This window comes from Camellia sinensis, chromosome 6 (assembly GCF_055761805.1).
Source record: "Camellia sinensis isolate YWXY chromosome 6, ASM5576180v1, whole genome shotgun sequence".
Taxonomy (NCBI): domain Eukaryota; kingdom Viridiplantae; phylum Streptophyta; class Magnoliopsida; order Ericales; family Theaceae; genus Camellia; species Camellia sinensis.
The window spans coordinates 197,765,729-197,779,738 of record NC_138966.1 but is presented as its reverse complement, the minus strand read 5'-3'; the positions used below and the strand labels follow the sequence as shown (position 1 = coordinate 197,779,738).

Here is a 14,010-nt window from a genome sequence, read left to right as displayed (position 1 = left end):
ATAATATTTTCAAAATAAAAATACATAATATATAATAGAAATCGACAATTTGATGACCTTGACTCGTGCATCTTACTATAAGAAATTTCTAGGGTGAACTATCAGTAGGTCCTAATAGTTGGACTTAATTCCCATCAAGTCCTATTGAATATAAGTCTTAGTAAAATTGTCGCTAAAAATATTTTTTTGTGATAATTTTTTATATATATCGCTAAAAATTGACAATTAGTGACTTTTTTTTGTTATGATTTTTATAAATTGTCTCTAAAACTTACAATTAGTGACTTTTTGTATTACAAATTTTTTTTATAGGGCCTATTAGACAATAAGTCCACTTATTAGGACCTACACGTAAGTACCCCAAATTTCTAAACCTAGGATGAAAGTGGGAAGAAGCAGTTTTGTACCAGGGTTTGCTATGCCCAAGGACCATACTCCATTTGTTTTTAGAGGTAGAATAGAGGGGATTGATAGTGAGGAGATTAATAGTGAGGGGATTGCTAGTGAGGAGATTAATAGTGAGGGGATTGTTAGTGAGAGAATTAAGTAAAATTGTATTTATTTTGATAAGAGTTGTTAGTGTAGGGATTGTTAAATTATTTTTATATAAAATAAATATAAAATAATAAAAAAAATACAAAAAAATTAAACATTAATGTTTTAAAAAAAATGCCCAACATGTAAAAAAATTTAAAAAAAAAATAAAACAAAAAATTTCCAGAAAAAAATAAAACAAATAAAATAATAATTTTTACTTAACAAAAATAAAATAAAATAAAATAAAACATTAATGTTCAAAAAAAAATGCCTGACATGTAAAAAATAAATAAATAAAAAAAATTTCTAGTCCGCCGGACTATTTTTCTAATACTATGTCCTAGAGGTCCACCCGAATCCCCTTGGAGAGGCCCATCCTAATCCGGAGCTCATTATCAATCCACTCCCCATCTCTTAAAACAAACATAATATTAATGGGTTCTACCTCATTACCAATCTCAATCGCCCCTTTAACTCTCCAAACAAACGGGCCATAGTGCTTGAGTTGATGCACAGCTAGTATTATGCCAATTAATTGGCATGCATAATTGGGAAACTACGTTGAGGGAGGTGGAACAATACGGATATGTTTCTAAAATATTTTGGGTAGCTTTAGATGCTGTCACTCATAAAAAAATATCTCTGATTTTTCGTTTAAATAAAAAAAAATATTTTTTAAGGTTATTTTAATTCTTGAATGTTATGATCGGTTTAATTTTTTTTTTATTTTATTAAAATGTAATCTCATTCAATTGAATAAAAAATATGTAAAATAAAATTTTAAATTCAATATGATATTTTTTATTTCCAATTGAAATAATGTAATTTTTTATTTATTATTTTGTAGTCAATCTACTAAACCAATATAAAACAGGCATACAATCACATTTTAACATTCGAAGAAAATACACGGACATCTTCTAACATATTAAATATAGTTTGAGCAAGAATACACGAACACTCTTTAACATTTTGTGAAAAAATCATAGGCACATCCTCAACTTAAGTAAATGTGTTAATAGTAATTAAATTATTTATGTGTATTTCTATATTCAATATATACATATGCATACATACATATAAAAGTATGGATAAATTATAAATACAACTACGATTTATTAAAAATATAATTTTTTTTTTCACATTTAAGAAATTACATTCCCTCCTTGAGGTTTTCAATCATATAATAAATAGTCCCTTCTATATTTGTAATTTTCAAAACATGAAGGGAAATATATATTTTTGACAAAACTCATGAAGTGTATTTATAATTTATCTTTAAATTATTTTAAAAGTATATTGTAATGTTTATAATGTAAAATGATAATTTAATTATATCATACTATAAAAATATAACTTAAAGTGACGTAGGTGGGCCTACAAGGACCGTTGACCCACCACTTAGGACCCAATGCATTATTCAAATACTAAAGCCTAACATTGCTGGGGCCTAATATTACACCCAGGACCAATGGTATCAGAACACCTGTCAAGAGAAGAACCAACCATATAAGCAGATAAAGATCTTGCAAAGTTATTATACCACACATTAGCCATTAATGAGTTTGAAGGTCTTCCAGCCGTTGTCCCAGAACTCAACCATTTCATGTTTGTAGAAGTCCGACCGCTGGAAGCTCTGGATCACTTCCTCTTCACTCCTATTTCCAGCGGTCGCTGCCAACGGCCCAATCCCCACATCCCCCTCCCTCACCATGCTCCTGGCGACTGCGGCATCGATAGCTATTTGGAACTCAGCAAACTCCTTGAATTGTTCCACCACCGCCTTGCACAGGTCGGGGTACCCTGCCCTCTCAGACGCCAGTCTAGCCTGCTCCTCCGCCAGCGCTTTCTCCAACTGAGCGATCTATTGATCTGCTTCTTCCTTCTCCTTGATCGATTGGGCTCTCAGATCTTCATTGCAGACCATAGCCTCATCTCACCTTTCGTTGGCGGTGGTACAGGCTTTCTGGGCCTCCTCCAGTTTTTTTTGCTCCCCAGCCAGCTGGAACTCCAGCGATATCACATTGTGCTGTTCCACTTTAAGCTCTAATCTGGTTGCAACGAGCTCGGCACTGGCCTTCTTCGCCGCGTTCTTTTGCACCACCCCTAATACCTCCATGATCTTCGCTCTTCGCGCATGCTCTACACCCTTCAAACATGCCTTCCAGGCGCTTTCCTTCAAGCCTGCCGTCTCCTTCATCAGCTTTTGCAGCTGCCCCTTCGCCCTCTCCAGTTGAACCCTTAGCGGCTCTATCTCCAACTTCACACGTGCTGATTTATTCAGCAACGCAGCCACCAAGGTTGCTACTTCCATTTGGGCTGAGCACAACCCTCTTAGGTGGTCGGCCTCCCCAACCGTGCCATTGACCAAACGGCGGTGTCCTCCAACACACCAACAAGGCGGTTGGCCGCCGCCTTGGCCTTCCCCCCTTCCTCCACGAAACGCCCTGCCAACGCGCGCGCGTGGTACAACGCGGTCGTCAGCGCGGTACCTGTCCCTGCCGTACTGGCCTCGGTCTTCCCTTCCTTGGGGTTGGAGGTTACTTCCAGTACAGGCACTGCCACCATCGTTTGGGCACTTGGGCCCATGTGTTCTCTCAATACTTGGGCGCTTGGCCCCTCGTCTTCTTTCGCCACTTGGGCAGTCTCCACATTTTCTTTAAACACTTGGGTGGTGGGACCCTTATCCTTCTCCCCCACCATTCCCCCATCCACTTTCTCCTCTATAGGGATGTCCTCACCCTCAACCTTCATCTTCTTCACGGTAAGGGCGCTTTTCCCGCCCTCGACAGCAGCCCCCTCTCCTTCAACTGGTCTACTGGTGGTGGCCGTGGGGCGAAACCAGCTAAGTCTTTGTCGCCCAATGGTTTGGGACGCAGTCGGACCCGCTCCCTCATCACCAGTTTAGGGGCAGGCCCCAACTGTGCCTCCTTGTACCTTTCGGCCCTGGCGAAAGTCTTCTGCTCCTCTGCCTCCTCCGTGTTTCATCTCACCTCCACCTCCTCCACTACAGGGTCTCATTCGGTCGGCTGCGGTCCTAGCCCCAAGGCATATAAGAATGAATGGTGGATTAGGTCGTCCCATCTGACACCCTCTTTCTCCCTCTACTCCTTCACCTGTTTGAGCTTCTCTTCTTCCTTCACCCCTAACTTCGGTTCCACCAATTTTGTGGGGACTTTCCATATCGTCTGCACCTCTTCCGCCCCATTCGCCGATACGAAGAATCACCTTGGCCTCCACCCTCTTATAGACGATGGCAGCCCAGCTACTAACCCTCTGCCCGCCACCGCCTGCAAAGTCACCCAAGTCTCTTGCTGACCGGGTGCTTTGTAGCACGAAAAGAACTCATCGACTGTCATCGCCGATCCGTCGGTCGCCCGCGGCCATGCGATCGCGTAGGCCATTACAATTTTCCATGTATTGGGCATCAACTGCCCCGTCGCTGCCTCCAGTCGATTGAGTATCTCTGCCACTAACTTGGGGATAGGCAACCTCAGCCCTGCCCGCAGCGCTTCTTCATGCAATGTGAACTCCGCCGGCTGAACATCTGACGCCCTCTCTTTAGAAGTGGGCATCCTCAGCTCTATCTCTACCGGAATTTGGTACTTCCTTCGTACCTCTTCTAACTCCTTTACTGTGAATGTGGCTCTGTTTGGTTTGGTATGCCAGTGGTCCAGCTCTACTTGGCTTATGGGCCTAGCGGCCATGATCATGGTCGTCGTCGTCGTCGGAGGGGCCCGCACGACCTGACCAGCCTCTCTTTCCTCCCTCCGCTCTACCCGATATCGTTTCGCCAAGTCCACTGTGTCGTCATCACCTAACGAATCAAGCCTTGCGCTGGTACACCCTCTTGCGCCATTTCTCTTACGTGTCTGTGTATTGATTCGGACGCGGGCATAAGGAATCTCACGAAATGTTGCAGAGGTGTATCACTGGAAACAAATGAGTTTACTTCTGGGACGTGTTGATTTTTCGCAAAAAGAAAGGTAAAGCGGACAACCCCGAACACCCACAGTTTGCCTATATTCCAAGGGTCAAGGTTGAAGTTCGCCAGTTTGAAATATTTTTCGAAAAACTCCCGCTCCTGCCTTTTCACTACCTTATATCATCTTGTCACTTCAGTTCTTATTAACGCATCACTTCCCTCATTAAAGGAGTTCGCCACTTGTACGACCACAATCTACTACTCTGTTCCTCTTCCTGTCTATTCCACTTCACTTCACCATGTGACCCGTCGCTCCTCGAGCCCCGCGCACCGCCACTTCCCCTTCCCACTCAGCCACCCTTTGCGGTCGGCCCTCCCCAGGGTCAGTCCGTCCACTCAGCCACCCTTCGCGGCCGGCCCTTCCCACGGTCGGTCCGCCCACTCAGCCACCCTTTACGGTCGTCCCTCCTCACGGTCGGTCTGTCCACTCGGCCACCCTTTGCGGTCGACTCTCTCCATGGTTGGTCCGTCCACACAGCTACCCTCAGCGGTCGGCCCTCCTCACGGGCGCCCTCTCCACTCGGTCACCCTTCGCGGTCATCCCTCCTTTTAGTCGGACCCCCCCTCCGGTCGACCTTTTACAACACCGTTTTCTTTCTTATTCCCTTCGTTAGGCTGAAGTTGCACTCCGGAATGGGAGACTATTGACGTAGGTGGGCCTACAAGGACTGTTGACCCACCACTTAGGACTCAATGCATAATTCAAATACTAAAGCCCAACATTGCTGGGGCCTAACATTACACCTAGGACCAATGGTATCAGAACACCTGTTAAGAGAAGAACCAGCCACATAAGCAGACAAAGATCCTACAAAGTTATTACACCACACATTAGCTATTAATGAGTTTCACTTCAGCATTTAATGCGATAACTCCTTCACGTTGGGCAGAACAACTTCACCATGAACAAGGCGAGCTAAAACATAGACTTTCGGCCAACATGACATGTCGGGGTAGACAGGGAAATGATGAGCAAAGGATATAAGCAAGTTTCTAAGACAAAGAAAATGTTAAGTTATCTATCTCCATCTTTTTCCTACATCTTTATCACCCTCACTTCTCTAACTTGCTCGTCAGAGGGTTCGCTGGGGGACTCCTCGTTCCCCGTTGAACTCTTTTGTAGGTTTTCCCTATGGGTTCATCCCTCGGAAGACGGCTTGGGAAACGTGGATCATTCTGACCCGTTCCATTTGAAGTATCCAATAACGAAAGTATTATCATAAAGTAATGAGTTTTAATTTAAATTTATTTATTTATTTATATGCACACCCATATATATATAAACATTATTTTGTGTTTATTTTAATAGATTAATAAATAAAAATATTATATTCCTTCAAATATTTTGCTCCCTCAAACAGCACCGTATGCCAATGGTGATTTACATATGGGCCATGCTCTAAATAAGATTTTGAAGGATATTATTAATCACTATAAGGTGTGATTTTTTGCCTACTGTCAACATAAACTTCTTTCCCTTTCTTTCAAACTAATGTTCATCCTTTCAAGATTAATGGCACATGGACATATCATACATTTATATGTCTACACGATCCTTCAACCTTGCTTAGTTTAATTAAACAAATTCTTATCCTTTTTTACTACCGATTCATAATTTTACTAAAGTTGATCAATCTTTGAGGTGGCTTGGCTTTGGAAGCTGTTAAAATTATGAATGCAATATTCTTTTGGCGAGTTTAATGTATGTTAAGAGGCATCAAGAATGTGTGTTTTGCACCCTTGGTGCATGCAATATTTAGATTGGTGGTGTCCAATATTGAGTAAGTGTTACAACATATCCTGATGCGTCGAACAATTCTTTTGGGTAATTGTTATGGTCTGAAGGTTGCATAATTTATTTGCACATTGTCAACTCTATACGTACAGAAACACAAATATATTAATATTGATTTTGCTGCTTCGTATTTACTCTCTTTTTCTGTTGCAGCTTCTTCGAAACTATAAGGTTCAGTCTGTGCCTGGTTGGGATTGTCATGGCCTTCCAATTGCGTTGAAAGGCATGTGTTTGTTATATGATGGTTTTTGGTAGTGTTGCCATCTAATTTAAACTCACCTGGTATTATGATCTGTTGATAATGATCCTTCCAATTAACTGCAAACAATGAAGTTTATTGACATATTGCCTCTGGTGGGCTATCTTGAAAGTTGAAGGCTTTTTGTCATTTTACTGTAAGCAAATGTTATCACTTGTAGTAAGATTCATTAACTATCATGATATATCTGCATTTTTTTTTGAATTTCTTTTTAATGTTTAGTAAGATAAAAATTCACTTTCGCAATTGTCACCTGAACCATATTCGATTTGCGATGGTTGGATTGCTAATTTGTGAGTGTTGGAAGTTCAAAGGTTGATGGAGATCAAGGAGGACAAGAGCCTCACACAAGTGTCTATTTATTTAGAAGTTCAAATTTGTTTAAGATTTTTCTTAAAAATTGTAATGTGTTCATTTATTTATTTCCTTTTTGGGAGAAGCCTAAATATAAGGCTCACCGGTTTAGTGTAATGAATTATCAGAACTTTTGGCATAATTAAGAAATAAGTTTTTTCCATACCTCTCTTTTTCTTGCTCTCTGTTTTCTCTATACCTCTCTGTTTTCTTGTTTTGTCTGCAGAATTTATCTCCCTCTCTTTTTTTCTTCTTCATTCTATTTAAGATTTGACTGCTATTTTGAGTTATTTCAGTGTTGCAGTCATGGGATCACGATGCTAGAAAGGAGCTCACACCATTGACATTGAGAGCAAAGGCAGCCAAGTTTACGAAAGCCACCGTTAAAACACAAATGGCTTCATTTAAGATTGGTTGCTTGAATTTCTGGTATCCATAATAAAACATCAAAGTAATCTTTAATAGATGCCCTCTGTAGTCTTTGTAAAGTTAATAATTGTTCTTAGTGTATACTCATTTTCACCAAAAAAAAAAATCCTTTTTGCTTGCAAATCAGTGCTAATGGTTACTTTAGGGATGCTTGAATATTAAGTATATATGTTTAATTTTTACAGCGATTTGGTGTATGGGGAGACTAGGACCATCCTTATTTGACTCTTGATCTAGATTTTGAGGCTACTAAGGTACCTAGTGTAGCTGTTTCAACAGTTCCTTTTTTGGGGATTCTTGACATTAAATTTAAGTCGTGAAGTTTCGGTGACAATGTAGTCTTATAAATCTGTATGATGAACTATAACTCTCTGAGGTGCCATTAATTTTGGGATTCTATTAATGTTTCTGATTGTTACAACTCTTTAGGATAGTAGTCATTCCACACTTGAAGAGACACCACTATATAGTTGCAGATGAAAGGGTGTTTCTATCTTTTTTATGCTAATGTTATAATTTGTCGAGTTGCTTAGCTATTGTTTCTTCTGCACCTTTTCTTTTACTAGAATTGAGGTGTTTGGTGAGATGGCTCTTTAAGGGTATATCTATAGAGGCAGAAAACCAGTCCACTGGAGTCCCTTATCACAAACTGCTTTTGCAGAGGCTGAGTTAGAGGTAATATGAACTTTTTAAGTTCTTATTTCTCTTACATTAAACTTCTTGTAAAATATCTTACAATTATAACCTCTATTATTATGACAATTGATACAATTTGAGTGTGTTACGTGGCTAACAGTTACTGAAAAGAGTGGAAGTGACAGTAAATTTAAACTACACTTTTTCTAGTTGCTGTTGATTATTGTTAAGACTTAAAAGAGTGCTAATCTGAGTGTAGAAATAAATAGGAAAGGGGTTTTTCATATTTTCAATACTTGGTAGTTAGTATGAGGTGGATGATTCAGTTAATTAGATCCAGTTGAGGAGCAAACTTCTCCAGTGTCCTGTCATTCATGTTCTCATCTATTGTGACAATAAGAGGCAGAGAAGGTTTTTGAGTTTAAAAAAAAGAGTGATAGTTGATTTGTCATCACTTTAATTGGAAATTTGAGAGCATAACAAAAGATGAGTGAAAACTTGATGCACTTCTACTGTAGGTTTAGAGAAGAGAATGAATCAGGGAATGAGTTAGACTTCATTCCCTTTTATATTAATAATACTGAGTAATTACAGGAGTGCCATAAGGCATAATATATGGGCCAACCCATTACACCAATCAAGGGAATAAATAAGAAGAAAATACAATCACATATTTCTTATTCTAACTTGTTTCGTATTCTAACACTCTCCCTCAAGCTAGTGCAAAGATATCTCTCATGCCCAGCTTGTTGAGAATGCCACGAAAGGGTTTGCTCCCTAGCCCCCTTGGTTAGAACATCGGCTAGTTGGTCTCCAGTCTTCACAAATGGAATACATATGATGCCACCAATGAGTTTTTCCTTAATGAAGTGCCTATTAATCTCTACATGCTTAGTTCTATCATGTTGAATTGGATTATGAGCTATGTTGATTGCGGCCTTGTTGTCACAGTATAGTCGTATGGAGTCAATTTGATGGATTCCCAAGTCTTCCAACAACAGTTTAATTTATAGTAACTCACATACACCCTGAGCCATAGCTCTGAATTCTGTCTTACCACTAGATCTAGCCACCACATTCTATTTCTTACTTCGCCATGTAACTAGGTTGCCATCCACAAATGTGCAGTATTTGGAAGTTGATTGTCTGTCAGTGACTGATTCAGCCTAATATGCATCAGTAAATACCTCCACACTGAGATGACCATGTTTTGAGAAATAGAGACATTTTCTAGGAGAAGGCTTCAGGTATCTCAGGTATCTCATAACTGCCTCCAAGTGGGAAGTTCTAGGAGCATGCATAAACTGGTTCACTATGCTCACGGCAATAGCAATGTTTGGACGTGAGTGAGATAAGTATATGAGCTTGCCTAGTAGTATCTGGTATCTCCCCCTGTCCATTGGATCCCCCTCTTGATCCTCACTCAGTTTATGGCCCGATTTTAGAGGTGTATCACATGGTTTACCTCCAAGCATTCCAATTTTCTTTAGCAAGTCAAGTATATACTTCCTCTGGAATATGAAGATGCCATCCTTGGACCGAGCTATTTCAATGCTTAAGAAATACTTCAAATAGTCTAAGTCTTTGATTTCAAACTCTTTGGCTTAGTGTTCTTTCAAACGAGGAGTCTCCTCAACATCATCTCCTGTCAGAACAATATCATCAATATAGACAATAAGAGCTGTGGTCTTACCATGTGAGGAGTGTTTCACAAATAAGGTGTGATCAGCTTGACTTTGCTTGAACCCATATTTCAGCATAGCTTGAGCAAACCTTTCAAACCAAGCCCTAAGAGACTACTTTAGCCCATAAAGTGACTTTCTGAGCCTGCATATTTTATCATTGGACTTAGCATCTGCAAAACCATGAGGAATATCCATATAGACTTCTTCTGCTAGGTCTCCATGGAAAAAGGCATTCTCACATTAAACTGATAAAGTGGCTAATCCAAATTTGTAGCAAGAGAGAGTAAAATTCTCACGAAATTCATCTTAGCAACCGGTGCAAATGTCTTCTGGTAATCCACCCCATAAGTCTGAGTGAAACCCTTAGCAACCAATCTTACTTTGTACCATTCTATGGAACCATCTGCTTTGTGTTTTACCGTGTACACCCACTTACACTCAACTGGATTTTTGCCTCTAGGTAACTCCACTAACTCCTAAGTGCCACTCTTACTGAGAGCTCTCATATCTTCCATCATGGCATATATTCATTCAGGAATAAAGAGAGAATCCTAAAAATTGGTAGGTACACTCACATAAGACACTTTAGACAAAAAAGCTTTATATGAGGAAGACAAATGAGAATTAGAGACATGATTACTAATAGGATGCTAAGTACATGACCTAACTCTCTTCCTATTAGCAATGAGAACATCTAAATTTGAAAAAAAATAGGAATAGAAGCACTAGAATCAGAATTACCTGGACTCTCAGGAGAGGGGGGTGATTCTGGACACTCATCCAGAGAAGAAGTTGGCAGTAGAGGAAGGAAAGTAGTCTCTTGCGTCTAGGTGACTTGTTGTCTATCCTTGTTCCTAATATAAACTTTGTTTGCTTCCTTTTCCTTAACAACTGCTGGCTCATTATCCTCTATCTTTTCAACCACTTACGGAAGTGGAACATGAATCTCTTCACACTAAGACTCCCCCTAAAGGAATAATTGTGAGACTGGGGGGGGGGGTCGGAAAGTAAGGCTGGGACTTAAAGAAAACGATATCCATAGAGACAAACCATTTGCGAGTGAGAGGATGATAACACTTATAACCCTTTTTGGTGGTAGAATAACCTAGAAAAACACACTTAAGAGACCTAGGATCTAATTTACCACAAGTGGGTGAATGATTATGGATAAAGCAAACACAGCCAAAAGTCTTAGAAGGACTGGAGAACCCAGAAGGGGTAGACCCGAACCAAACTTGTAGAGGTGTTTGTTTTTGCAGGACTTGGGTAAAAAGACGATTAATCAAGTAAGTGGCAGTGAGAATCACTTCCTCCCAATAAGATCAAGGAACCCACATCTCAAAGAATAGACAACGGGCGACTTCAAGAAAATGGCGATTTTTACTTTATGCAACACCATTTTGTTGAGAGGTATTATTGTATGAAGTGTGGTGAATAATGCCATGAGTGACGAAGTAAATGGCAAGACTAGAGTCAATATATTCCCCCCTTATTAGAACGTAGAATTTTGATAACTGCCCTAAACTGAGTACAAACCATTTTATGAAAGTTTTGAAACATAGAAAATACCTCACTTTTATCTTTTATCAAATAGACCCAAGTGGCCCTGGAACAATCATTTATGAAGGTAACAAACCATTTTTGACCGGTTAAAGATACAAAACAGGATGGACCCCATACATCGGAATGAATCAAAGAAAATGGAACCAAACTTTTATTAATAGAAAGAGTAAAAGAGGCTCTGCGTTGTTTTCCAAGTTGACAAGACGCACATTGAAAATATGACACATTATTTTTCTAAAAAATAGAAGGAAATAAATGCTTAAGTAATAAAAAAGAGGGATGTCCTAAGCGATAGTGCCACAGCTAAATGTCTTCCTTGGTGGATGGTAACTGAATAGATGAATGAGCCAGCTTGTCTGTCTGATCCTGTCACGACCCAAACCCGCCCCTATGGGTTTAGCACCGTAACCGGCCAGTAATCCAAGATTACCGAAGGCCTGCTTAACAGTAATACAGTAATACAGAGTACAGGGGCTGGCGAAAGCCAAAACAGTAATAAAAGATGTTCAATGAGCTGTGACAGTCTGTATGCAAAAAGACTTTTCGTAACATATACACATTCAGAATAAAAGAGTACATACATACATCATATACAGATATTCAGGTTAGGGACTGGATCCTTACCATAACAGTACAGTACGATATCATTCAGTTTATACAGTAATTACAAAACAGATACAAAAAGGGGGAAACTAAAACACCCTAAAAGCCTCAGCTTGGACAGTTCTGGAACCTCAAAGTGAGGCACATAGGTTGGCTTGACAAAACTGGAGTTTACGCTGACACTTCTAGCAACGGTTCGGTGCCTGTACACCTATATATATATATGAGCAGTGAGCTAAAACCCAGTGAATAACATATGCGTAAAGAGGTTAAGAATGAATGTCCTTTCAGTATTGAAAATAGTCAATTAAACAGTATATCAGTCATTCAGTTTGTGGCTCATATTTCAGGCCATAGCAGTCATTCAGAAACTATAATAGTCATATGTGGTACATCCAATAGCAAAACAGTACAGTAGGTCTTATCAGACCGAACAGTCAATTGATGGCCATCATATCAGTAAACAGTAGTGGTTCCAACATGGGAATCGACAGAGATCTCTGTGACAGTAGCAGTACAGTACAGTAATAGTAGGTTGCTATGGATGCCACGAATACAGTTCACAAATAGGACATCATTCATTCAGTAACAGTATCATTTTAGAAAACAGTACAGTTCAATTGTTCAGAAGATAATCATTATTGAACATATCTTTACAACATTGTTACTCACAGAGTTCTGGGCTACAGATAAGCTAGTATGCGTCCTCGGATGCCAACCCTACACAGTTACAGAGTGAACACACACTAAGCTACACAGTTAGGAAATAATAACTTAATCCCTATCTTGACTCGGTGTGGTTCTACATCAATATCCTCATTAAGATGCCCTAAACTAGGCCTAGGAATGCCTAGGATGGAAAGAGGATGCAAAGACGCACTTTAAAAACATTTTCAGAATTTTCAGAAAACAGAGGTCCCGCTCGAGCGTGGGTTTCCCCGCTTGAGCGTACATGCAAACAAAAGGCTTCGCTCAAGCGTAAACTTTCCTGCTCGAGCGGACTGCAAAAGTACTGGATGTGTGAAAATCACGCTCGATGGGCGCTTGACACCCGCTCGAGCGTGTGACACAAGTCCTCACTCGAGCGTGCAAAACCCCGCTCGAGCGGACTGTAAACACAACAAAAGTGCTGGATACATGTCACGACCCAAACCCGGCCCTATGGGTTTAGTACCGTAACCGGCCAGTAATCCGAGATTACCGAAGGCCTGCAGAACAGTAATACAGTAAAACAGAGTACAGGGCCTGGCGGAAGCCAATACAGTAAATAAATAGTGTCCATTGAGCTGTGACAGTCTGTATGCAAAAAGGCTTTTCACACATTTATACATAAACAGTACAGAACAGTATACACAATATTCACATCCATTCAACTAGGGACTCAACCCTACAGAACAGTACAGAAAACATTCCGTCTGTACAAAACAGTACGGTCTATACAAAACAGTAAAACAGTACAGAAGGGGGAAATTCTAAAACACCCCTAAGCCTTAACAGTAGGCTCGGAACCTCGCAGTGAGGCACAAAGGCTGGCTTGACAAAACTGGAGTTACCCTGACGCTCCTAGCTCCGTTCTGGTGCCTGTACACCTACATATATATATGAGCAGTGAGCTAAAGCCCAGTGAATAACATAAAGCGTAAAGGGGTTTAGAATGAATGTCCTTACAGTAATGAAAACAGTTCATTTCGATTAGTAATTCAGTTGCTCAGTACAGTAAACAGTCATATGTGGTACATCCATTAGCATAACAGTAACAGTAGGTCTTAAAAGACCGAACAGTAATGATGGCCATCAGTCAGTAAACAGTAGTGGTTCCACAAGGAAACCGACAGAGAATTCTGTCGCAGTAACAGTAACAGTAAACCGTAGGTACTAAGGATGCCACAGTACAGTTCAGAAATAAAGGACATACATTCATTCAGTAAATAATACCAGTTCAGTAAACAGTTCAGTTCAGTATTCAGAAGATAATCAGTTGAACATATCTTTACACAATTGTTACTCACAGAGTTCTGGCTACAGTATGCTAGAGCGTGTCTCTCCAGTCGCCAACCCTACACAGTTAACAGATTGAACACACTAAGCTACATAGTTGGGAAAACTCATAACTTAATCCCTAATTTGCCTTGGTGTGTTCTACATCGATATCCTCATCAAGATG

The 14,010-nt window shown here is 40.1% G+C and overlaps 1 pseudogene; it reads left to right on the top strand.

Annotated features, from left to right (window-relative positions):
- Window positions 1-5,363: 5,363 nt before the first annotated feature.
- LOC114269115 (isoleucine--tRNA ligase, chloroplastic/mitochondrial-like) overlaps window positions 5,364-14,010 on the top strand; it is a 68,454-nt pseudogene continuing 59,807 nt past the window's right edge.